This window comes from Glandiceps talaboti, chromosome 1, assembly GCF_964340395.1.
Source record: "Glandiceps talaboti chromosome 1, keGlaTala1.1, whole genome shotgun sequence".
In the NCBI taxonomy this organism is placed as follows: domain Eukaryota; kingdom Metazoa; phylum Hemichordata; class Enteropneusta; family Spengelidae; genus Glandiceps; species Glandiceps talaboti.
This window is the reverse complement of record NC_135549.1, coordinates 13,145,187-13,169,962: the sequence shown is the minus strand read 5'-3', so window position 1 is coordinate 13,169,962 and position 24,776 is coordinate 13,145,187. Positions and strand designations below refer to the sequence as shown.

At 34.6% G+C, this 24,776-nt stretch overlaps 1 protein-coding gene across 3 annotated transcripts in view; it reads left to right on the top strand.

Moving 5' to 3' along the window:
• LOC144436809 (cyclin-dependent kinase 17-like) overlaps nucleotides 1–24,776 on the top strand; it is a 78,634-nt gene that overhangs the window by 2,280 nt on the left and 51,578 nt on the right. The window contains exon 1 of one of the 3 annotated variants that reach the window (XM_078125775.1): nucleotides 10,745–10,899. The exons of the other annotated variants lie outside the window; for them this stretch is intronic. The gene's annotated coding sequence lies outside the window, so the exon portion shown is untranslated. Of the gene's footprint in view, nucleotides 1–10,744; nucleotides 10,900–24,776 lie in introns of those variants that run through there. 3 annotated transcript variants of the gene reach the window in all.

Genomic DNA, 24,776 nt, shown 5'->3' with positions numbered 1-24,776 from the left:
CATTCAGTATGTTCTCTGTTAGTTTTCACAGAGTTTGGTTGTTAGTGGTTGAAAGTTGACTAAAGTAGAAACGCAGAGTAGTTTTAAATAGACTGACATGTATGTAAATCTGCAATAGAAAAATTAGGGGTAATAGGCACAGCTGTACAGTTACTAAATAATTTCCATAAAGATTAACCTTGGATTGGGGGTGACATAATCAGTTATAAACTTCAAAATAAGAACAATATGTCTGCCAGCATGTCTGTTGTTTAGGCATAACCTATATGTGATATATCTTGATAGTGATGCCTCTGATAATTATTTGATACATATATTCATCTATGTTCTTTTATCATTACCATGGAATTAATTACCATGATTAGGATGCAAGTCAGCAGTGCCTTGATTGTACATCTAAATGCTAATTGCTATCCTAACTATATATATACCAGTCTGACTAGTCTGAATGTCAGTGTGGTCTCTAAAGAGAGATCTGAAAGATTCCATGAAGGATAGTACTAGACTATCGTCTGACTGATGTCATCGTAACAACTGAACTTACCTGCATTTTCAGTGTTTAATTCAAAATGTTGATCCTTGTAAGACTTACTATACATCATGCAAAGGTTCTCCCTGTCCATTCTTGTACCATCACATATAATTATTCTGCTATATAGTCTTGTAAAGGTACATTGTAGACTTGTACACTTCTGACAAAGATGCCCGGATGGCATATGACATGGTAAATATGCAATTTGTTCTACATGTATGTCATGATAATTTTACACATGGTGGAATGGACAGATTATCAACAGCTTTCAGCATCATTTGAACAACAATAAATGGCGAGTTCTCATGAATATGATATTCAAGCACGTCATCCCTATATCATTATTGTCTAAGGTGTGTTTCCCTTAGTTATCCATGGTTATCTTGGCTGACACATTCAGGGTCAGATATCAAAATTGATTTATTCCACCACTCACCAGAAAATAATTGTAGTACAGAATTGAACTAATAAATACTGTTGTTGTAATGTAAATGTATTTCTCATGTTTAAAAAAATTACAGTACTTGTGAACCTTTGTGTGGCAAAGAAGTTCCTATTTGATGTACAACGATTGTGGTTGAAGTCTCATTTGCTATTTTCTGATGTTCTTGATGTTACGGCTTTTCAATTCGTCCAATGACCTACATGTAAGTTGTCAAGATTGAACCTAAATAGTAACATACCATGATCACAGAGACTTCATTTGGTATACCATTCTGAATAATATGCATCTTTGTTTCAATTTTATTGTTTTTGTTCAACATCGGTCTTCAAGTTCAGCATCATGTATGAATTGCTAATGTGTGAAAGTTACATGGTTTATCTCAATTCTAATGTCTGATGTCTCTATTAGACTTTGTATAAAATTATCACGTTTGAAATGTAGCTTCCTGGTTTATGCTACATCATTTTAGTTTTTATTGCATTTGTCATTTCAGTTGGCAAATGTAGGTCGTACAGTGTTTCTGTGTACCCTCATTTACAATCAATACCTTATATGTTTTTATACTTCAAACTATTACTTTGTTACTGTTGTCATATGGAATATTGGGAATGATCATATCTCTAGTGTTTTGATAAATTCACAATAGTGAACTTTAGACATTGAAGGTGACCAGAAAAAATGGTGATTAAGTACGAGTATTTATGAATTGAAAAAATTCATCAAACATCATTAAAAATGTCGGCTGACTACATGTAAATTCATACATGTTCACATATATAATGAAACTCAGCAAAACCACTGTATGTTCAGTAGAAATAGGAAATTTGAATAGCTGTTAGAATTTTGATCAACCACTGTACAGTTGCTGTGTTGGACTGCAACGAAATGATGTCATCAGGGGTCAACTGCAATCATTAATCATGATATGAGACACACATAGAAACTGGATTATACTCAACTGTTTATTTCCTTATCAAATAGTTTTAAGTATTGTATCAGGTCATCTGTACAGATTTGTTGGGCAGTAGCTGGTGGATTTTGTCCTGGTGAGGTTGTATTACGCATATCATCACCCGGAGTGCAAGTAGCAGTTCCCTAGACAGACAGATACAAATCGTGCTTGGTCGTGAAAAGTAAGCTGTAGAGCATTGAACATAACCTTGCACTTGATTACCTGTGGATAAGAAGAGATTTATTTCTTGTTACATTGACTTCTCATTCCCGAGATAGTTGTGTTCTGTAAAGACATGTTCAATTACAAAGAGCACTGAAACCAACAATGATATTGATCGTGTCGTGTCAATATACTCGTTTCACTGTGGAGATTTATGTGTCAACCCTGCCACTAGAAACAAGGCAGTTATTTCAACCTGTACATTGTAGGAATATTAATCAATGAAAAAGATATGAATTACTCTGTTTTATTTAATAACACAAGTTGTTGCTCCTCGGCTGAAAACAGGTATGTAAAATTAAATGAGTACTGAAGAATGACACAGAGTAAAAACAATTACATACAATGACATACATTATATAGCGTCACACCCATGTATTGTTTGATGTTTAGTGTTAGTCATCATTTATTAGTAGCCGTGTTTATCTAGGGGTCATGTACACCCTGGACTGATACATTATACTAAACACTAGTTTTACTTAAAATAATTTATACTTGTTATTTATTGCCATACTGATGATTTAATTCTCATGTATAGGTGAAAGAGTGATACTCCATTGTATATATTTATGTATGTATGTTCCGTGAATAATTAGGAAAGTAAACAAGGAAATGATAATTGCTATCTAATTTTCATAATTCTGTGTCGTGATGTTGAGATTCGGCAATGAAAGCAGTGTACAGTTTTTTCAGACAGGACAAATCCTATGGATAAAGTCCAAGGACAGCAATTAATAATATGCAAAATTGATAATATGGATAATGATGCTGTTGTAATGTGTTGCAATAGTGGTGTGATAGTAATACTAAATAGACATTAAACTATTAGTACTAGTAATGTGATATCAGTATTGCATGTGTCTTTCTGGAGACATTCCATAATTATATTATCCTGTTTTTCCATACATTGTACAGTTCAAGGTCAATAACTAAAGTCATTTGATAAATTTTACTGGATCTCCATTTTTCTCCAATACAGTACAGTACATAAGTTGTCTCTTGTTTTCCTTGTTACGTTTCCTTGATATGTCTGTTACGTCTCAGACCACCAAAAAGAGGTTACGTAAAGGTAAATTTTGCCCGTTGGCCTTTTGTTTTTGGACATCTGAGGTGACATGTGGCTGACAGGAATGTTGGACATTTCTAATCCATGGTACAATATAGGTCTGTAAATATCATTTTCCAGCTGTAAGGATAATTACGAGTAACTCTTGTAAATGAGTACAACATTTAAATTGGTAAAATGAGAATTGTTGATCTGTTCTGTTTAAACCTGCACTAGCTGCAACTGGGATAATTTTTCGGAATGACTAGTACCACCTCTGTGTCAGTAGCCTGCCCATACTGGGGAAGCTACTGCCACCACCCGTGATATTTCTCATGCAGCACACTGAAAAAGTCTCTGTAGCACTTGTTGCAGTCATTCGTGTGTGTACAGTACCAAAAAACACATTCTCAGTCATACATGTATGCAACTTCTAAGTCATCATTTCACCCTTTGCCTGTATTTATTCAAAAATTTCAATATATGGTTGTGAATACTTGGTTCAGTTTTCAAAATAGCTAATAGAAATGGTCAAATATTACTAGAAATATTTTTGGATGCAAGGACTACATGTACGCTGCGAGCTATGTGTGAACACAACAACACTAACACACAGCTACTACAGACACTTTTTCTGTGGTTATATGCTACACGAGAAATAAATAAAGTACAATGCAATAGGTTTCCATTTGGTATTTCAAGGTAGAATGGAAGTCTAGTGTTTAATGAGTTCTGTGTGATTTGCATGTATTTCCTAAGAAATGTTCAGCAATGAGAAATTTCATGGGTGGTGTCCTCGCTGGAACAGCTAGTGTCAGCATGGTTTCAGTAGCCTCTCCAGTGAGGGTGGGTTACTGATGGGGGAAGGGGGGGGGGGGTACTGGAATCACATAAAATGACATTCTGTCTGATAATTAGTTGTCAGTATTACAGGTAGTGTAGTGGCAAGTTTTAATCTTGAGTGAAAGCTTGGTCTGTCACCATGTTAATGGCAGATTTGGCCACCTGTATGGTTGTCGTTAGCACCTCGACATCCTAATCTTGAATAATTAAGTAATGAATAGTAAGGGATTTTAAGTATGAGTAACGAACAAGCACAAGCACAAGTCCGATCACGTTTTTTCTATACATGTGTAAATATCAGCTATCTGGTAGAACATACATTCTCAAGGCATTCATACGTCCACACATACCAAATTTATTACCAAAATCACCAGTCTCTCATTGTTGTCATGGATTTTCATAGAGGAATCACTGCATTGTTCACTGTATAGTGTATGCATTTGAGTTTGATTATAACCCCATGAAGTTAGGGGGCCTTTGATACCCCTGTCTCACCTTTAAAACTGTACTGGTATAACATAGACCCTCTGTGGAGGGTCTATGGTATAACTGAAGTATGATTTCCCCCTATCAGACAACCACAATATATTCACTGAAAATCATTAAAATACCAATAATTAGACATTGTACATGTTAGCCAGCAGTACAGCAAGAGGTTGAAATCGTGATTGCTATAGAGGGCAGAGAATTTAGGGTGTGGACCCAAAAATCATTTATTGTGTATACAGGTATGTGTTTACCCACAGGTGATGTGATACTGTTCACCGTGTATGATATTACGAGTAAGTTATTCTATGTAACAAAACATTTTCAAAAAACATCCCAGTAATAGCTTTGTGTACATGTAGTGTAGATTTAAGAATTAATACAAAATGTAATACCGACAGTCTAGTAGAAAGGTATAAATATTGTTTCATGATAAGAGATTTGATTGTATTTTGGGTATTCAGTAACATCTATTACTTCCCATCTGATTTATCTCTTAACAGTAGACAATTCCACAATTATTTGATTAAATTCTGAAAATTGGAGACAAGATTAAAAAAATCTGTAATTCTATAGTCACACAACGAAATGAAGCTTGTGTGCATGCAAACTTTCTACGTAAGGAGAACTTCCTTTGCATCACTAGAAAATGAAATTAAGATTTCCTGATTTTTTTCTTCTTCAAAAAATGAAACCAGTCAATAACATTAAGGGTGCGATGCCTGAAGGGGGCTTGTATTATAATGGCTTCTCAACTTCTGTCCGTCTGTGCATGTGTTCATCCATCCATGTATCCGTCTGTCCGTGCACTCTCTTTTCTCAGACACACATCAGCCTATCCCAACAAAACTTGGCACAAAGGTGTAAGACCACCTGGGACATGTGCATGTGACTTAATTATAAAACCTTGACCTTTATGACAAAATGGCAGCCATAGTTGTGATAAATATGTACCCATTGCCTCATAACGCCAAAGTTTGATACAGAGGGACACCATTTCCCCCACACTATGAATGGTAAGCTTTCTAATGAGACCTTAATTAACCTTTGACCTGTACCAACATTTTCAAATTGAAATAGCTGAAATTTGTCTTTCCATAACTCAAAAAGTTGAATACACAGAGACTCCAATTCAAGTGTCTACACCAATATTATGAAACTTGAAAGGTAAGCTTTTAATAATTTAATGTTTGACCATCTTCACAGTCAAATAGCAAATTTCTCAATACTTATGATGTTTTGTATCTACACATGTAGAGATGCCATTCAAAATGTCTGCACCAATACTTATAGATGAGCTTCAAGCTGGATACTAAAGCTTTGACCTTGACCTTCATCTTCAAAGTCAAATAGTTATACTATCTTTGGAAGTTTCATCCTGAGAGACACATTAAATGTGTAAACCCACATTGTTAGAGGTATGGTTACTATTCAGTCAGACTTTTGACCTTAAATTAACTTAACCTTCATTTTCAAGGTCAAACTTGAATTTTCACAGGAACTTTGCAATTCAACACACCAGTTGGGTGGGTTATGTCTTCTATGAAGGCTTATTATGCATAGTAAGAAGCCAGAACAAAATATCACAAAAACATTTTTTCACTACTTACTTAATACTTGCAATACAGAAAGCCCAGTAATTACACTGTCTCATAACAGACTCAGAGTCATAAATTATTGGTATTTCACTCATCTATTTATCTAGTATAATGGTCAATGCAAAATTCTATATTTGTTTCTTTGATCAATTCTGAAAGGCTATCTTTGTGTCTTTATTATGCATATGTTAACCTCTGACCTCATCACACTGTATTACAGTAAAGGTAATGATACAAATGAATCAGCTAAAAACAACCCACTGTCCCCTCATTAAAACAACTGTTATAAAATAGATTACTGAAGTACACGGTAAACATATAGCTGGTCATTGAACCCAGTCAATAAGAATTCATGACAACTTGACAGTGCTGTGTACAGTGTAGTCAAATGATTTCAACATTGTAACAGATGGCATACAGATACTCTCATTCTTGGCAGAAGAAACTCTTTCCATGGGCAGATTATCGAGATAACAAGTGTCAATAAACAAATTATGGCCAAGTCAACTGATTTTGATTGTCAGTTTTATAGCTGTGTAACAGGTATACATATTTTTACAGACTGCAGTGAAATGGTATGATTTATATTAAGTACAGTAACTGTAAGTACCATATCATTAGTTGTCAAAATGCCCAGACTTATTTGGTACTTGATGTGACAGCCTGTCCCCACCTGAATTGATTCAGAAGTGATTCATACTGAACAATTTAGTTAAATTGTTGGAAACTGGTTTCTCTCCCCAGAAGAAGAAAAACTGGGCAATGGATTTGCATTGGTCAATTGGTTTTGAACTGATTTACTTTGAATTGGTTCAAAACTGATTCAAATATATCAATTTGAAACCAATTTAGTATATTTGGGGATAGGAGAACTGCTTATAGACCAATGGATTGTGGTAAACTAATTTCTATACCTGTCGACGTTCTAGACTATCCATGTGTCGACAGGGATAAGGTTTTGAAATGTGTAAGCCATGAAATATTAAAGTTTAATCCTTTCATTTTCAATTTTGAAATGAATAAAAAACATTCTTTGAAAGTAATTGAAACTTCCAAGGTGTGTATAAGTGAAACTTGGACATGATATATATCATGTGTTGGTGAGAGGTATTAGCATCAAGAGATTTGAAAAGTGGTCATCATTAAATATTGCTACATGAAGGTATGCCTTCTACGTAGAGACAACATTTTATGTTGTAGTTAAGTCTTAATGTATTTTTGTGAGATTTTAAAGAAGAAATAAGGGAACCCCAAATTAGGAGCATCACAAGAACTTGATAACAGTAATATGCGTCGTTGGTGTCAAATCGGCTTAGTATAGAGGGCACACTGACCAGTACCAGTTCTCATTGTTTCAAGGTCTGACAACTAAACTTTCTTTTTTTAAAAAAAATGTAAGTAATGTCTGCTATATGATGAGTGTAACTTAATAGTTATGATTTGTGGCTGCCAGTGTAAATGATAGTGTATTTTTAGCTCTGTCTGTGAAAGGGATATGACCTCTCCACAGGATTGTATGATTTATGACAGTAAGGAATTAAGTGTTGAAATCCAACTCAAGTATGTAATACAAGATTAACATCAAGTATTCATGGTAGGCCAGAATTAGAGCCTGAAAATGTCAGCAGCTAATGTGATTAGTCCATCTTAATCTCACTAGAGGGGAGATTACCCATCGTTTTCAATACAAACTGTTGTCTCTATATACGTCCTTTCTCCTAGTCTAGGTGGCAGTGTGGTCTCTAACTAAACCCAGTGAGTGGAGGTGTAAATCATAACGATACTTACAAAGGGACTAGACTACTTTCTCACTGCTTGCAAGGCTTTTCTTATCACACTACTACATGAATGTCATCATAAAAACAGACTGAGTGTGTGTATAGCAGAAGGCATTGGACATTTTTGATGATTTTCACTGTACATATATGTACATCCCCGTGGGATTTATAATGATTTCAAGTTGCACCATCAGCAGTTTATCACGGTGACCGTAATGTCAAAGTTGGATGTGAGCATTGTCATTCAAATTGCAAACTTTGGAAAATAAACTGAAAACTTAAAAAGAAAAATCTGATGGAAAACAATTGGTGGCAACTTTCTTTTGTGTTTCAAGAGCTGTCCCCCAACTTGTTGCAGCTGTAAAGGTATTCAGTATTTTCAAAGTTAGCTAGTAACTAAGTTGTTCACCAGTAAAGAGGAGAAAGAAGTGGAATTCTTGTGTGAATGAATGGCTTGATTTGCCCCAAGATATACAGTGTTTGTGTCACCTCCTTTAGAATGTAATTGTGACAGAGTAGTGCAACCTTGCTACCAAGGATGCAAGGCCCGTTTCAAGCTAATTAACTGTTGAATTTCAGACTACACAGCCTGAAGGTGTCAAATACTCCTTAAAATGGATGGTAAAGATACTATTATCCAGTTGACCCTTGTTTGTAACACCTTACAGTTCTTCCTGTCTGTAGTTTGACAGTTCATCTGTACAAATGTTCATAAACTTAACTTCATTTTGCAAGTAGAACCATTACTATTTCTTGCTGCAAAATGAAGTTAAATTATGAATGAGACTAAAAAAATATATATTTATGAAAAAGAAAGAAAGAACAGAACAGAGACAAAGATCCAGGAAAAGTGCAGGACCGAAAGAGTTTGATCATTTGACATGTACATGTATGAAGTTGATTACTTTTATGCATTCTCCGCGAACCAGAGCTGATAATGTGATATTTCTTCCACTATGGTGCATCTTGGTAGGCGCTTTTAAAGAGGCTGTAATTTACAACAATGCCTTTTCTGAAATGTGATATTGATAGCCAAATTTAAGGTGTATTAAAATAACTGATTGAGCATGTTGATATGTTAGTCAACAATTGAAAAAAAAATGAAAACATGAAATTGGACATCTACATTGTAATCTATCAGTGCAACAAGACTACTGAAGCTGTTTACTAGTATTTTGAAACTGATCACCTTGAAACTTTATTTTAATGTGTGTATCTCTTATCGATTTAGCATTGATTTGTGAGATATTAGTATGCAAATGAACATATTAGTTATGTAAATAATCAACCTTTGAATTTGATAAAATATTGATATATAGTGTGTAACATTTTCTCCATAAAGCGTGAATAAGGTTTTAATGGAAAATCGGTGTCTCCTTCCACAAGTTCCAGAAGAGCTTCATGTGAACAATATAAAATGTGTATATATTGCATCATTAAAGGCCCGGGTCAGATTAGGATTAATATTTAGGTGTGAAGAATACATTGTAGTTGTCTGATAGATAGTTGGTCCAGTACAAGAATAATCCTACTTGTGTGTAATTCTTATGGCCTCACTTTGAAGGTAACGCTAACATGAAGTCCTGAGATTGGAATCCTGGCCTTTGAATATAGTATTGTAAAATAACAACAACAACAACAACAACAACAACAACAACAACAACAACAACAACAACAACAACAACAACAACAACAACAACAAAATTATGAAAACAATTCTGTCGCCTGGCAAGTACATGTAATATTTTATGTCATTAATAATCCTAAGTACTGCTATGAAAAGAATACTATAAATTTTAGCTCACAAGAAATTTCAAGCTATATTGTGAAATCTTATAAGACTGGAGTACTTGAAGACCTCGCAAAAAACCTGAAATAACTTGGTTTCTGTACATTAGTAATTCTAACTTGTTTACTCTGCAAGGCCAACCTTTGTATAGAACCCAAATTACGAGAACTTTATATATAGCCAACTAAACCAGTATGTCTCAGTGTAGCTTGTATAAATTGATAGTTGCCCTCCAGACAAAGGGTATGGTAGTCCGTATGTGCAATGTACTCTGTGGCTTCCGGAAACATGAGATTTGTTCCACACTGAGATTTCAAACAAGGTACAGGTTAACATAACACAGCCTTCACATCTGGATCAAAACACTAACTAGTATTTGGAAATTTTTCCTTCAGCTAGTGATTAGATTGTTAGTAGTAATCACAGCCCTTAAACTACTGTGATAGCCATCAATTGTAAGTACAGATTGAACAGTATAGTAGTTTAGTCGATACATTGTATGGAGAGTGCTCAGGAAGATTTTCGCTTGTCAATTTTTTGTTTGAGCGTACCATCTGCTTTTGAAGCCATAGTATTCTAGTTCTGCAGTGAAAAAGTAATCATCCTATATATTGTATTGACACAAGTAGCTAAATCCCAGCTGTGTACATGTACAACACTGTCACAGCAAACCTGACTTGACTGATACAATTTCTCTATGTCGGTAATTGATGCAAAGACAGATTTTCCAGTGTATCGCATGATGGTATTCCATATCTTGCATAACGCCTGGCTGTCATCTCAATAAACTAATAATTTGTCTGTGATAATTTTCATTAGTATTTATAACATTGTGCTGTGCCAATCACATCAAGTATCTGACCCCCTGCTCCTATAGCCTTAGGGTGTTGTGCCAACCTAAAGAGTATTTGGTCAGTGACCCGTAAGTGGTGGTTGATGTGATGGGAAGGTGCCTTCTCTGTTATGTTCTATGTCAGCCTTTGTGTTTTTTATGCGAGGTAGGAAGAGTAGCTGGCAAAAGCCATATAGTCTATGAATGCTCCCAAGGACATACATGTATTATGCATTTATCTCACATAATACAAAACAACCGTGGCATTATTTTGGCTGTAACAGTTTTGTTATTTTTGGAGGAAGAAATCAACATGTTCTTCATCGCGTGATTTGGAACGGACCTCTTTGTAGATACTATACCTCTCAGCTATTAAGGTATTTTTACATTTACTTGTTCCTTTCTCAAAGATTTGACATGACTGTGTCTATAGGGAATACCTAACAACTCTAATAATGTTGTGATTCTTTGGGGAAATAATGGATCCGAGAACAACATGAAAAGTACTGACAACTGATAGTGTGATGTTTGCTCTGTAGGCTCTGATACACATAAATTTCAACTCTAGACTATATAAACAATTAAACCACAGTTGTTTCAATTATTATTGTTGACTACAATGAGGGTGTATTTAAAATTAAAGTGTTCCTTGTTTGTGAACCAAAGCAATACATGTAATTAGGCTGGACCATTTAGTTTGGGTTTATCAGCAACCTTTAGACTGTTCTTGCCAATACATGTCCCCAAACAGCATATCAAACAAAGAGTGAGTAAAGTTGAAAAGTGTGCAGCAATTTATGGTAAATATCGAATCACATGATTTGTTATTCAAATGTAAATGTAATCTGTAATATTTACATTAGATATAGAACGGAAATGATATGAAGAGATTTGGAAGAAACGTTTTCCGAACATTCTGAACTCATGAAAATTTGAAACATGTTTATCTGAAAAGCACCTCAGAAATAAACTATTTGAAATTTTACTCTTACTTTGTTCAAGAAAACTCAAAGCCATTCACAGAAAAAAAAAATTCCTGGGTCTTTCTACAAATTTTTGAAATCGCAGTCAAAATGTTATCAAATTTAGCCATTTTGCATTTTAGAATCCAATATGGCGACCGAATACTGTGTCACTGTATGGGAAAATAAATGGTTGTCTGTCATTTTCTATTGTGTTACATATATATTTACAATGGTTCCTTTTTCAGAATATGAACATATTTCTGAGAACATTCCCCTTCATGTATATACATGTATGGAATGAAAATTCCCAATTCCTCAGTGGCACCAGTTACATCATGCATTTCTGTGTCACAAGATATTTCTCAACCATGGCAACATTTTCCCTACAGTGCTGAATGACAAAAAATTCATTATGGCTAATTTGCAAAAAGAAAAAATCTAATCCAATTAGGAAATACTCAGGGTAATACTTCGCAGTACAATACCAAATATTCAAAGTACAACATTGAGAAGACGTTTATGATGAGGTGTGGTATAGAATTTTTAAAGAGCAATGTTTCAATCCTTGGTCATCAAGTTAGGTTTGCCTTATCAGAATGGTTATCAGAGGATTACATTGGATCATGGTTGTGTTCTTGACTAATGTTTTCTACACCTGCCAGACAACTGTGTTGAGACCTAGATTTGAATCCTATTGAAAAGTGGGCAATTTAACGTAATGTCTACACTATAGATTTCCTAAATTTACATGATCATTATTTGCAATCTCTTTGAAGAGAAAGTGGGGTTATCCTAAGTTGTAACAATGACATATGTGTTTAATACAAATTAGTCAATCATAAAATTGAAATGTTGTACAGAAAATGTAAGTCCATACATGTGTATACATTATTAATGTGTGTATGTCCATAATTGCACATTCACTAGTTTCTAACAATGACAATATCTGATACCTCCACAATGTCAAGGTCATTACTAATTGTGTGTGAATTAATTATCATATTTTTATCTCAGTAGGAGTGGTGTTATTGACTAGAATTGCAAAGCCCCTAGTTTTCATGCCTCGCTGTCGCTGTCGCATGAAAACTGTTGCATCTTCCATGATAACAAATATGTCCACATATAGCTAGAGCACCGTAGGACAATGTTCAACTCTGTCCCTATTCAACATTGTTGTACGTTATATGTATCACATCAGCCATTTATATGTAAAATTTGCATTGAATGAACTATAGAATTGCAGGTTATCACAAGTCAGTATTTCATCCTCGATAGTGGTGACAGAGTGAACTTTTGTACAACTGCTACAGATAAATGTAAGTTAGTCATGGTATTGCCAGTGTTTTCATCTCTGTAGATGGCTAGCTCTACATAGCATAGGGTTATGTGATACTAGTCTAATTTCTCTATCTACAAAGCATACAATGTATGTTGGGTTTGGTTATACATGGATATTGTTCTTCTAGTTGCTAGTATGTTGTTTTTACGTCAATGTTATTACAGTACATGTACTTATACATGTCTGACTGTAATGTCATTACTTCTTTCAATATGGGAATTGTTTTTAGTGTTTCTCAATTCACAATTTACATGATGTTCAAGTCATTGGAGGTTGAGGTATGCAGTTGTTGTCAACACTGTGTTGCCCCTAGAAAACATTAAAGAAATGGAAAGTGTCCGAACAGTAAGTACACACTCCGTACATGTTTGTGTAATTCAATTTATGTATGTATTGTACTAGAAATACTGAAATACCTGTACTCCGTTACTTATATACTAGTATTTTGTTGTCAGTATGGCTTGAAGTTCTCTCATTGAGTGAAGTTCAACCAATGAGAACTTGTCATAAGTCAAAAACTTGCAAGTACAGTACCTCAGAACACTCTGTTTGAACAGAGTGTAGACAAGATGACTGCAGACAACGATGTTATTCTTATACAAGATATGAACAGAACTCAAGTGCAGAGTGCTGACAGTGGTGTTATTCTTACTGTTTTGGTGGATTTGTTTGTTTTCAACTTCAATCCTGGAGTGTTAACTGTAAGGCTGATTTTGAAAGGCTATGTGTATGCGAGATTTAAACATGAACATCTATGGTACTGGGTCAGATGCAGGGAAGGATTCACTCACTTTCTAAGGTTCACAACAACAAAGTCGGAAACAAACAACAACAAACGAATGACAGAGGTATTACAAAGAAGTTAAGTTGTGTTCACTACATCACATTTGATCAAATTGAATTTTTTCCTACAGCCATGTATAAAAATAATTTTTGACAGTTCTGTCTCACACCTACGTAAGTGTCTGCAAGCAAGACAATCAGCTTACCTTGCCATCAGGGAAAACAAACATTTATAGCCAGTAAAGGAAGTATAATACAACAATGTTGTATTGATATAAATGTGTAGTAATAGTACCACAAGGGTATGGATCATCTGACTTTTATGATTAGGAAAAACTCTACAGAGCGTGTCTACTGTTGACATAGAAAACCCACATCCTGGTCAGGGTTCTAGTTTATAATATGCAGCTACATTTGTAAGTCCAAGCTAGCTGCAGGCAATACTGCATGGTAATACAAAATGATGTTTGACACACATACTGTTTAACATTAAACATGCATTTTATAACATTGTGTTCTCAGTGAAGGGAAATGAATTATCGATATATTACAATTTTGAGTAAAAATTACATAAAAGTTTAATTGAAAGAATAGGTATTGTTCTTGGTACGCCATCTTTTGGTAGTGTGTTTGCCTTGTCTTTCATTTTTCTGTAAGACTCAGCTATATAATACAGGTGAACATTTGTACTTTTAGTTTCATGTTCAAGGTCAAATTGAAAATTTGTGATGCTAGAGTGAAAGATTCATCCATATGTACATTCTTGTAATCACTCATTTAGCTTTATGCTTCTAGGATCAGAGCATGAACAATGGCAAATCTCTCGGTCTATAATGGTGACTGCTGAGAAAGACCACAGTTTCATGACTGTGCATTTTGTCTGGAAGACATCAACATAAACAAATAAAAGAACTCATAGAATCGGAATAAGTACCTACATCATGTATACACGCACATGTAGTTCTGGCTACCCAAAATATAATTTTGCTAACAAGGTAGGCATACAAATTATGGCTTCATTCTCTGGTGGACAAAAGGGCAGATTGTTAGACAAAATGAATGGAATCAAATATCTGATTAATCATATGATTAATACTCAATATAGTGCATAGAAGATAAAGTAATGGTTTTACATAAAAGAATGGTTTATTGGAATTTGTATCCTGCAGATAAGGATACAAATTTCAACATTTCACTCTGACTAAAATCGACCTTTGACCCAACGCATACATAATGTATTAGTATCTCCCTATTCATGTATTATTGATTCTTATATTCTGAATTCTTGAAATTCTGCTGGATAATGGGATACCAGAAAACAAGTCTGTTGTTTCACATTTAGAGACCGATGTTAAGAATGAAGGAATTAACTCTTTATTCATAGATAGATACATGTACAAAAATGTAACTGTTTAAAAAATGAAGACTTCGTATGTTTCTTGATTTTATGTGACGCTGTTTTTTGTCAATAAATTTATTTCAATAATGTAGAAATTAAACCCCTCCCCCTCCCTCCCCACAAATGTCAACCAGTTACCTGAAAGTCTTTGTAGGTTGATATCAGATTAGGATTAACATTATTAAGATAGTAGTCAATCCCAGACTGGGGGTTTAAGCTTTCAATCAATGAGAAATGTGCATAGTGATTTGATGTGATTGGGACACTGAATATGATGGAGATGAAATTATCACATGCATGTATAGCTGAGTCCCTGAATTCTTTTAACTGCACTGCAGTTTGAACTGGAGTACTTGTCTATCTGTCTGTCCATCCAATCCGTCTGTCCGTCCGTCCGTCCGTCCGTCCGTGTGTCTGTCTGTCTGTGTCTGTCTCTGTCTGTCTGTCTGTCTGTCTGTCTGTCTGTCTCTCTGTTTGTCTCTGTCTGTCTGTCTGTCTGTCTGTCTGTCTGTCTGTCTGTCTGTCTGTCTGTAGGGAAATATGACTTTGTGTTGAAGTCAGTATGCTAGTGCCTTGTGTGATAAAAGTTAACTCTGTTCACTCTAACTTCACACTCAAACCACAATGGTTTGACAACATGTCTTGAGAAGCAGTGTTTCCTAAGGGTAGAATTACATGCCTGTAGGTCTTGAAGAGGGGAAATATATTACTGCACATTCAACCTTGTTATTTTGTGATGTTAATCCCAAATGTAATCCAGTGATGTCAGCTTTGTGTGAAAACCTTCCCCAGACACTAACTTATCTTTTGAAATATTCATCAACTAATAACGTTGTAAAGGTTATGACTGAAAAATGAATGAAAATGACAGGAAGAGAAAGCTCTCCTTATTACCTTTTCACAAGATGCAGACAAGGACACAGTGATTTAGTTGATTCTGTCCTCCCTCCTAACCATCAAATACAATCTAGTAAGGTTATAGTAAATAATCTAATGCATGTGAGGTGTAATTTTACAACTTTATATAAATTTGTAAAACGAAAAAAAGAAAGGTCAAAATATTGTTTTAGATTCCAAAAACGTGCGCTACTGCTTAAAATCCAGTCTGGCACACAGCCATGTTTTCATATGAATGGCAGTATGAGTTTGTTGAATAAATGAAGATCAGTCCAACTACAGAGAATGCACACTTTGTGGGGAGACTAGAACTTGAGGAGATAGATACAAGTTTGATATAAAATGACAAGAACTTGCTCCCGATGAGGTTGAATTAATTATTAATTATGAGTGGCATATTTTAATAAATAACTGAAATATAGATTTAATGAGGATGACAGAACAGATGTTATTTGGATGAAAATTTTCATTTACAGTTTGGTTTTTCATAGATGATTTGTTTTTGTCTATGTCTTTCATTTCCCTGGCTTTGTGAATTACCTTAGGTCAGAGGTCATAAAAACATGCTTCATATTAACCCAGTTCTAGCCAGATGATAAGCCAAGTGTTTGTGGTGTTGTCAATAACTTTATCTGTGTAAGTGTATTTGTGTCAAGTGTTGTTATATTATATTTCACTAGGGATTCCAGACAGGTAAGATGATACAGTTATGGTCAAGAGTTTTAAATGTCATGTCTAGTGTGAAATTGCATGTCTGTGAAACCTTAGGTGTTGTAGAATGCCAACCTTTCAGTGTCTTGCAATATTGAAGAAATAGGAGCATTTCACCTCCTTGTGAACAGTATGCTATTTTGCTCAGATTTGGGATCCCTCAGTCCTGATAATTTGAAAGGGGAAATAATCTGGCGAAAGAACTATAATTTTCAATACGTTGCTTGGACAATAATTGAGGTAGGAATCCCAGGAAAGTGGTCCAGGAACTCCTATTTACCAAAGGTGATATTCTTCAACATTCATATGTCATACATTGTACATACAGTACATGTACCTATCCATTATTTACTAGTTATTTTTAAATCTAATAGACTGATGTACCTACATGATGTACCTGGAATATTTCATGTTCATCATGTCCTTCACTTGTATTTTCTCAATCCACCAACCTTACTTTCTTGTTGTACACATGAGGACATTTATCAATTTATCAGTTGTACGCCTTATGATAGAAAGATTGGCAATTAGCTGGAACACACACCATGACAAAACACCTCATTAACTGACCACCATTGGTGAATAATATGCCAATTTTAGTGGAAGTTTACCCAGATTTAATGACTTCACGTCTGTGCTTGTTTTGAAGCTACATGTAGGCAATCTGAGTGATGATTCTCATTCATGTGTTCTAGTTTGATGGCAAGCATGGATGTTTTTAGGTGAAAGAGCTATAAAATAGTCTTGATGTACACATATAATGTTACAGGTACCTATGATATACAAATACTGCAAAAGGCAAAACGACAAGCATCACATGGAGAGAAAAATGAGCCCAATGATAGCTTCGTGACTAATCTTGCTGTATTTTCAATGTTTTGTGTCTCATACACATACATTTTGTATATTTAAATTTCAATAGTGATATTTAAGTATTTTAATAATGGAAAACATATAATCTGACAATTTAGACATCAAAACTTCAAAGTAAAACAGTGGATGTTATTAGTTTTATCAGTGAAATCTCTCATAAAAGATGTAATGTTTCCCAATAGTCAAACTTGTCATAAAACCTATATTTCCCCAGGATATTTCAAAACTTTCATATTTAGAATGCATCAGAATACATCTATCTAATGGTACAACAGTTTTGAGTTTGTCTTCAGGCACTTCATATTAAGGAAATGGGTTGTGAAATTACATTTTCTTGATGCAGCCAGTAATGAGGGTACATGTATAAAAAGAAACTTAATGTTTCCCCCCATACTAATTTGTTTCTATCTCCTTTTACTAGGAACTGTACTAGTATGGTTTCTTGCTGGAAGGTCTATGTTTTAGTGTACTGAGCAAAAGCAAAAAGTTGAGGTCAAGGGTTAAAGGTTAGGGTTGAAAGATGTCAGAGTGTTGGTGAATGAAGTGATTGTGCAAGATTCACTGGTGGTTATGCATGGATGAATTGGTTATGACCACTCTGATCTTCATTGATTGAAAAGTAGTTATTTGCATACAACCAGGGACCATCATCCATGACTAAGTTATAATGTCCTGAATCCATAGTTTGGAGTCCATAAAACCCTATAGTGCTTTTGTCAGTTGGGATATGACCCAGACACTAGACAATAAAGGATTTCTTGTTAGTGTATCTTTTGCTAGATCTTATTTTATATATAGAAATATACAATATTTAAATATAACTGGGCAATGAATAAGTTAATCTTACATCAAATGAATTCTAGGTTCTTTGCTCTATTACACGGAAACTACTTAGATTCCAAACACTAACAGTGCTATTTTTCACATTTTGGTTAAAACAATTAGATATTGCATGTTGCATAGAGAAAATAGGTACAAATTGTTACTGAGTTTAAAATAGACTACTGCAGCATCTGATGACATCAGTTGCATCCTCACATGATCTGAATCAGTAAGCAGGTTAGTCTAGTCGTTGAAACTATGATACCATGTTGATGCATCCAGGCTGTAAGCGGGTCTATAATTGAAGTTTTATGCTATTGAAAACAGTCATGTGCAGTTGAAAAGAAACAAATACTTCCCATTTGACCTCGATATAATATTGGATTTGAATATATAGTACTAGTCATGTACCTGTAGAAGCATAAGTGGTGAAATTCTTTGATGCTTAGAAGTAACTACAATGTATGCTATAGAGAGCCAGCTGGTATGAAACCAGCATAATACAAGAACTAGAGACTTGCCTACATGTATTTCAGTATATATATAAACTGTTGTCAATTGTTCTTTGATTAGCCATAGGTTGGTGTCATATATATTGTTTAATAGTCTGGATGTGGTATTGAATCACCTCTAACCCTGCGATCTTGAGATTTGGTGATAGCACTGGACTATCATAACTTTATCACCATATATACTGAATATTCAACTATACATGTATCATTTATATATACACACACCGTGACCTTTCACCTAGTCAGAATATCTTGCAAACAGGTATGTGACAATATCAGACTGAGAGGTAATTTGAATATTAAATCCACACCCTCAATTAAGTTTACATGTAGGAAAGATTGTAATTGGAATGTTCATGGTTTTGTCACCTATAACTGAGAATTACATGTACGGCCATTCCAAAACATTTTGGTCTTTCCAACTTTACAAGTGTATTATCCCTGTACCTTGCTATCAAGTATAACATCATTGTGCAGATTTATCCATGTCAGTAGACTGAAGAACAAGAACAGAACTGACATCATGATTAAATTTTATGATTGTCATAAAAAACATGAATTACTACTTTGATTAAAGCATATGTGAATAAATTTATCAAACATATACCAGGATATTGTACATTTCATACCACAGGTAATGGAATGTATACATTGGGCAAAATAATGAAAATATATGAAATCAACATGATGATGTTACTGTGTACATTGTATGAATTTGACAAAGTATATTTGAACAAATATATTTTATGTGCAGGTATATGGTATATTGTACATTGCATGCCACATGCAATCACGGTATGCAGATTATGAAATATGATACATACATGTTGAACAGATGTAAATTTTAGGTGTTCAATTTCATTCTGTTAAAATACTGTGTACACTTTATAACTTTTACAACGATTATTTGAACAAAAATATTTATAATGTAACCAAGTAGAGGTATATAATATTGCACATTTTATGAGACATACAGTCATGGTATTCACAGTGGACAAATTATGAAAATATGAAATTGGCCTGCCAGGTGATTTAATTTGGGGTTTTAATCATTTCATTGTGGCACTGTGTTCAGTTAATGAAGTCTCCATCTACCATGGTGATTAATGATTAATTTATCAAATTGAAAAATGAAATTAAGGTCCAATAAGAGGAACTCAATTTGATAACTCTTGATTTAATTATTTAGTGCATGTATTTGGGGAATATACTTATATGGTGTGTTGCTAGATGGATGAGGAACTGTATTAATTTAGTGTGGTTTTTAAAGTGGCAGCTGTTGAATATATCCATGGAGGGGAAGGGAATACTAACTAGGGTGATGGGGAATACTGTGTTTGATGTGGGTACATAAAGCTGAGAAATCCACATATCGAGGGGATTTATTTCACGTATCTATTTTCCTATCTAGTACATGTAGTATGAATCCATGGCATACATTTCTGGCAGTTCAGATCCGTATTTTCCTGTCTCACAGCTATTATAGTCCTGCAATAAAACATAGTTGGCTTTCAGGCTGTCTGTCAATAAATATTTGTGGTGATTTTAATCCTAAGGTACAGTTCAATTTTTCAACAGTACTGACTGTCTATAAATTTTAAGTTGAATTTAAATGTAACAACAAATAGAAGTGTGTGATAAATGTAACATGTAACTCATACTTTCACTTTTAATTATGTTCCATAGAACAGAACAGGAGATTCCATATTAATTTAACAGGACAGTAGATTCCTAGATTCCATATGAATTTGACGGGATGGTAGATTCCATACCAATATGACAGGATGGTAGATTCCATACCAATATGACAGGATGATAGATTTCATACAAATTTGACAGGATGGGACATGTAGATATCCATATCATTTTGAAATGTGTGTGCATGGTGAAAATGTACATTGTTAGATTTCGAGGATCCATTAATGTACATGGATGATAAAAAATAGCCTTGGGTACTAACAGTTGCACCATAGGTAATATGAATATCAATAACTACAAATTACAAGTCACAATAATGCCGTGGTCGTAAATAACCAAATACCAATGTCCTAATATAGTAATAAATAAACCAATGAGGAAAAAACACTGATATGTGGAATATAAGAATGTATGCCTTACCTTCACCAAAGATCATTGTGGTATTTATTTTGATATGAGCAGGTTTACAAATTCAACGAACCTTACATGTAAATAAAGGGACAGAATCTCTGATGATAGTTTACAGTTGAGTCTAAGAATGTTAATTTTGGTCAAAAGACTTAAACTCCATAAGGTACTTGGACAACACTAATTCCAGGATACTGACAAAAGTTCATCCAACCTTTCCCAAAGTCAAAGGGATAAAGTACATCTCATACATGATATAGCAGACTGTGTCACTGTGATATGATTCATGGCAGACAGCAACTCATTTACAGAATAGTGTGTGGGTGGTATGCTAAATATTCCCCCCCCCCCCCCCCCCCCCACTGTTGTTCACCTATCCTGAAAACGGGACAGATTTGTCACTTCTTTGTTACCAGTACAGTAAAGGTGATGTTCTGAAATTGAATATCCGTTGAATGGTCCAAAGTATTCAGTGCACAGGAAAAGATCTTTGTGTACACACTCAGACCATCATTGTTTGCCTAGAAATGTCATTATCTCATACTATGATCCTGAACATTAGAGCAATTAGATGCAATTTATTGTACGTCATGTAATATCAGACATATGGTACCTGTCTCACCAGCTGTGTCGTACTCATAAACAAGAAGCAAGTCTTTGTAAATACATTTTATAGTATGGTTATTATCTTCGGAGGTTTCAATTCTGTATCTGTACCAGTACCTGTATAAATACGTCGAATGACCAGATAACTGGTATATAATGGTCAAGTTGGATGGATGCTTTGAAGGCCATCAACAGATCCAGCTTTAACTACATTGTGTTCTATCTTCAAGATTGTTTGTTCGTTGCAGGAATGGGTTTTTGAAGATGTCTGTAGTACAGTTTTGTATCTGATAGCAACAAGAATTGTGGGTAGCATGTTTTGCCACATGTGGGGTTTATGCTGGTAGATCCCTCAAATTTCCTTGGTTTTATTGATCTCTTTGGTCTCTGTGGTATGAAGTAGGTGTTTGCATGAATACCCAGTAAAACAGACCCTCAGCAATCTTGCATAAAAGTAGGAGGAGATGGGTTCAATTCTGCAGTTGTGTGCAAGTTCGATATATACACCAGTATACAAAGGTGATCAGATGGATCATTTGGGAATAACAACTACAGTCATATAATTACACCAAAAAATTGTAACTGTAAAGATCAGATAGTTGAAATGTGAACATGTATGCATCATTGGTCAGAGTGCATAACATTTCTGGTGTAATACTACTGTAGACTAGCCTGGCTTGATCCTTTAGGCTGGGCCTGTAGGTTAACTAAGGACGAGGTGCCTTACACAATCTCCAAAACTTGTTTTCATAATGTGTTTTAGAACACAATATTTATTAAAGAAATTTATGAATAACTGTGTTGATGTGAGATCCCCATGTTCTCTCGCCCCTCCCCCCACCCTCAAAAATAAAAAAATGTGGGTAAATACATTTGTGTAGTGATTCCACATTTGCTCCTACATAATAAGTTATCGCTATTTGAATACATTATTTTCTAAGAGTACTGATGTCAAGGATATTCGTCTGGGAAATTTCTAAATGAGATCAGATGTTATGTAGCAAAGCAGAACATAGAATCAACAGTCTCCTCAACATTTCTGAATTGCTGATATTATAATTCCGTAACTGCAGGGAAGATTAACACTTTGATGTTTAGAAGTATTCTAGCTTTGATGTTTAGACATGTGCCGACTGGGTCACAGAAGAAAGTCAAGAAATATAACATTAGAATAGAACTAAACAAATTTATTTTTGAATTGTTGATGTGATAATTATGTAACCACGGGAAGATTAGCACTTTGATGTTTAGAGGTATTCCGACTACTGCTAATGTGGGTAGGTCATACAAGGATGTCTAGAACACAGCATTGAAATAGAACTAAAAATGTATTTCAGACAAGACAGTCTTAATTTAATTTTTAATAGAATTAATATTTTATCACTTGATGCATACAAATGTGATAGAAAAAAATGTAAATATAATTTTTGTATGAATAAATTATGAATGTTGTTAGTAATTACATTGATTGTCTGGCGGTGACTGAGTGAGACGTCATCTGCCTAGCTGACACAATGTGACATACACAAATGCACTTTATTTAATGAATTAATCATTGTATAATGAGAATATTAATAATTCATCTCTTCCAACATTCATAATTCGTCTCTGCTCTTCAAAGCACTTCAAGGCCAGAAAAAAAGAAATTGTTTCTGGTCATGGCATTCTGCTCAAAATGGGGTGACCATGTGTTTTTTTTTTGTTTTTTTTTTAAAGAGTCACTGATCACACGCCTTGAAAAATTTCCTTTTCCTTGACAGCATTTTAGGTTTAGTGTTTGTACATTCAGTGCAGGTTGGTTTAATATCAAATGCTTATTCTCCTGATATTAAATCGTCTCCACCACAATGACAGCAGATGGCAGGAAACAGTGATGAGGAAAAATAGGGAATTTCAATTGGTGATGTGCATTCCACATCTTATTTCTTGCATCCACTTAATACTGTCACATGAAAAAAAAAATGATGCACTGACCAGAAACAACTCTTTATTTTTTTGGCCTTTTATGATAAACTTGTTCACAGATGGGATCTGAATTTTTGAAATCCTAATGGATATGTTTTCTTGTGTCCAACAAAAACACACCCATACATTTTTTTTGCAACAGTTACATGTAAATATTTATTTTGTAGTCTTTAGAGATACACACAGGTAGTGATGAGGGACTTATTTTGTTGGAAATAAAAATATTATGTGCATCTGCTTATATTTTTTTCAGCAATTATATGTAAATGTTTATTTTGTAGTTTTCAGTAATAACATTGCAGTATTATTATTGAGTCAATTGTTTTGATGTATGTGAGCATATCATTTACTTTAGTCTGAATAGCAGGCTTGATAGTTTCACCCATCCATCCATCCATCCATCCATCCATCCATCATCCATCCATCCATCACCCATCCATCCATCCACATCCATCCATCCATCCACCCATCCATCTACCAATCCCTCCTTCCCCTCCCCTTCTCCCCTCCCTCCCTTCCTTCATTCCTTCCTTTTACAGAGGCCAGCTTTAACTCTATCGTGCATCATCTATAGTAAAATATCAAGTGATTGTACATTTACTAGTAGAGTTGTAGCTGTGATGGTACATGTACAATGTAGGCACAGTGTTATGTAGGTTTACAATGATACAATGGGGAAATGTACAGTACATGTATGTCGTAGGAACTTGAATGGTGTGGTACAATCATTTGGAATATGTGAGCTTATTCTACGACTTGATCACTGCTCATTAAATAGGTCATAAATTTGAAAGCAATTTATCACTCCTAAATCTACCCCGTAATGTATACTTGAAAACTGGGTTGAATTATTTATGGAAATTATGTATAGGATTGGTCTTAAATTGAATGGAATTTATTTATTTACCACACATAAAAATTTAAATGAAATGTTGAACTGGCAGACAAGTACATTCACCCTGCACATACATGTAACTATGAAGTGGATAAGAGGCAAGAAATTCTACCTCAGCTACTTGACTCAAGTTTCTCAAATTCCACAATCATATATTAGTTATCATGGTTATTAAATATTATACCAAGAACTGATCTCCCAGTGCAGAATGACCTTAAGGTCAATGAAAGAGATGATATCATTCCTAGAGAAGTCCTTGACAAATTATACTGTAGGCAAAGGTGTATGCATGGACATTTAGGTCAAGTATATCGGTAAGGTCACCTGTACATTGAGTTTGTCTACTTGTTACTCAGTTCTGTTACTATCGGTAAACTTCAA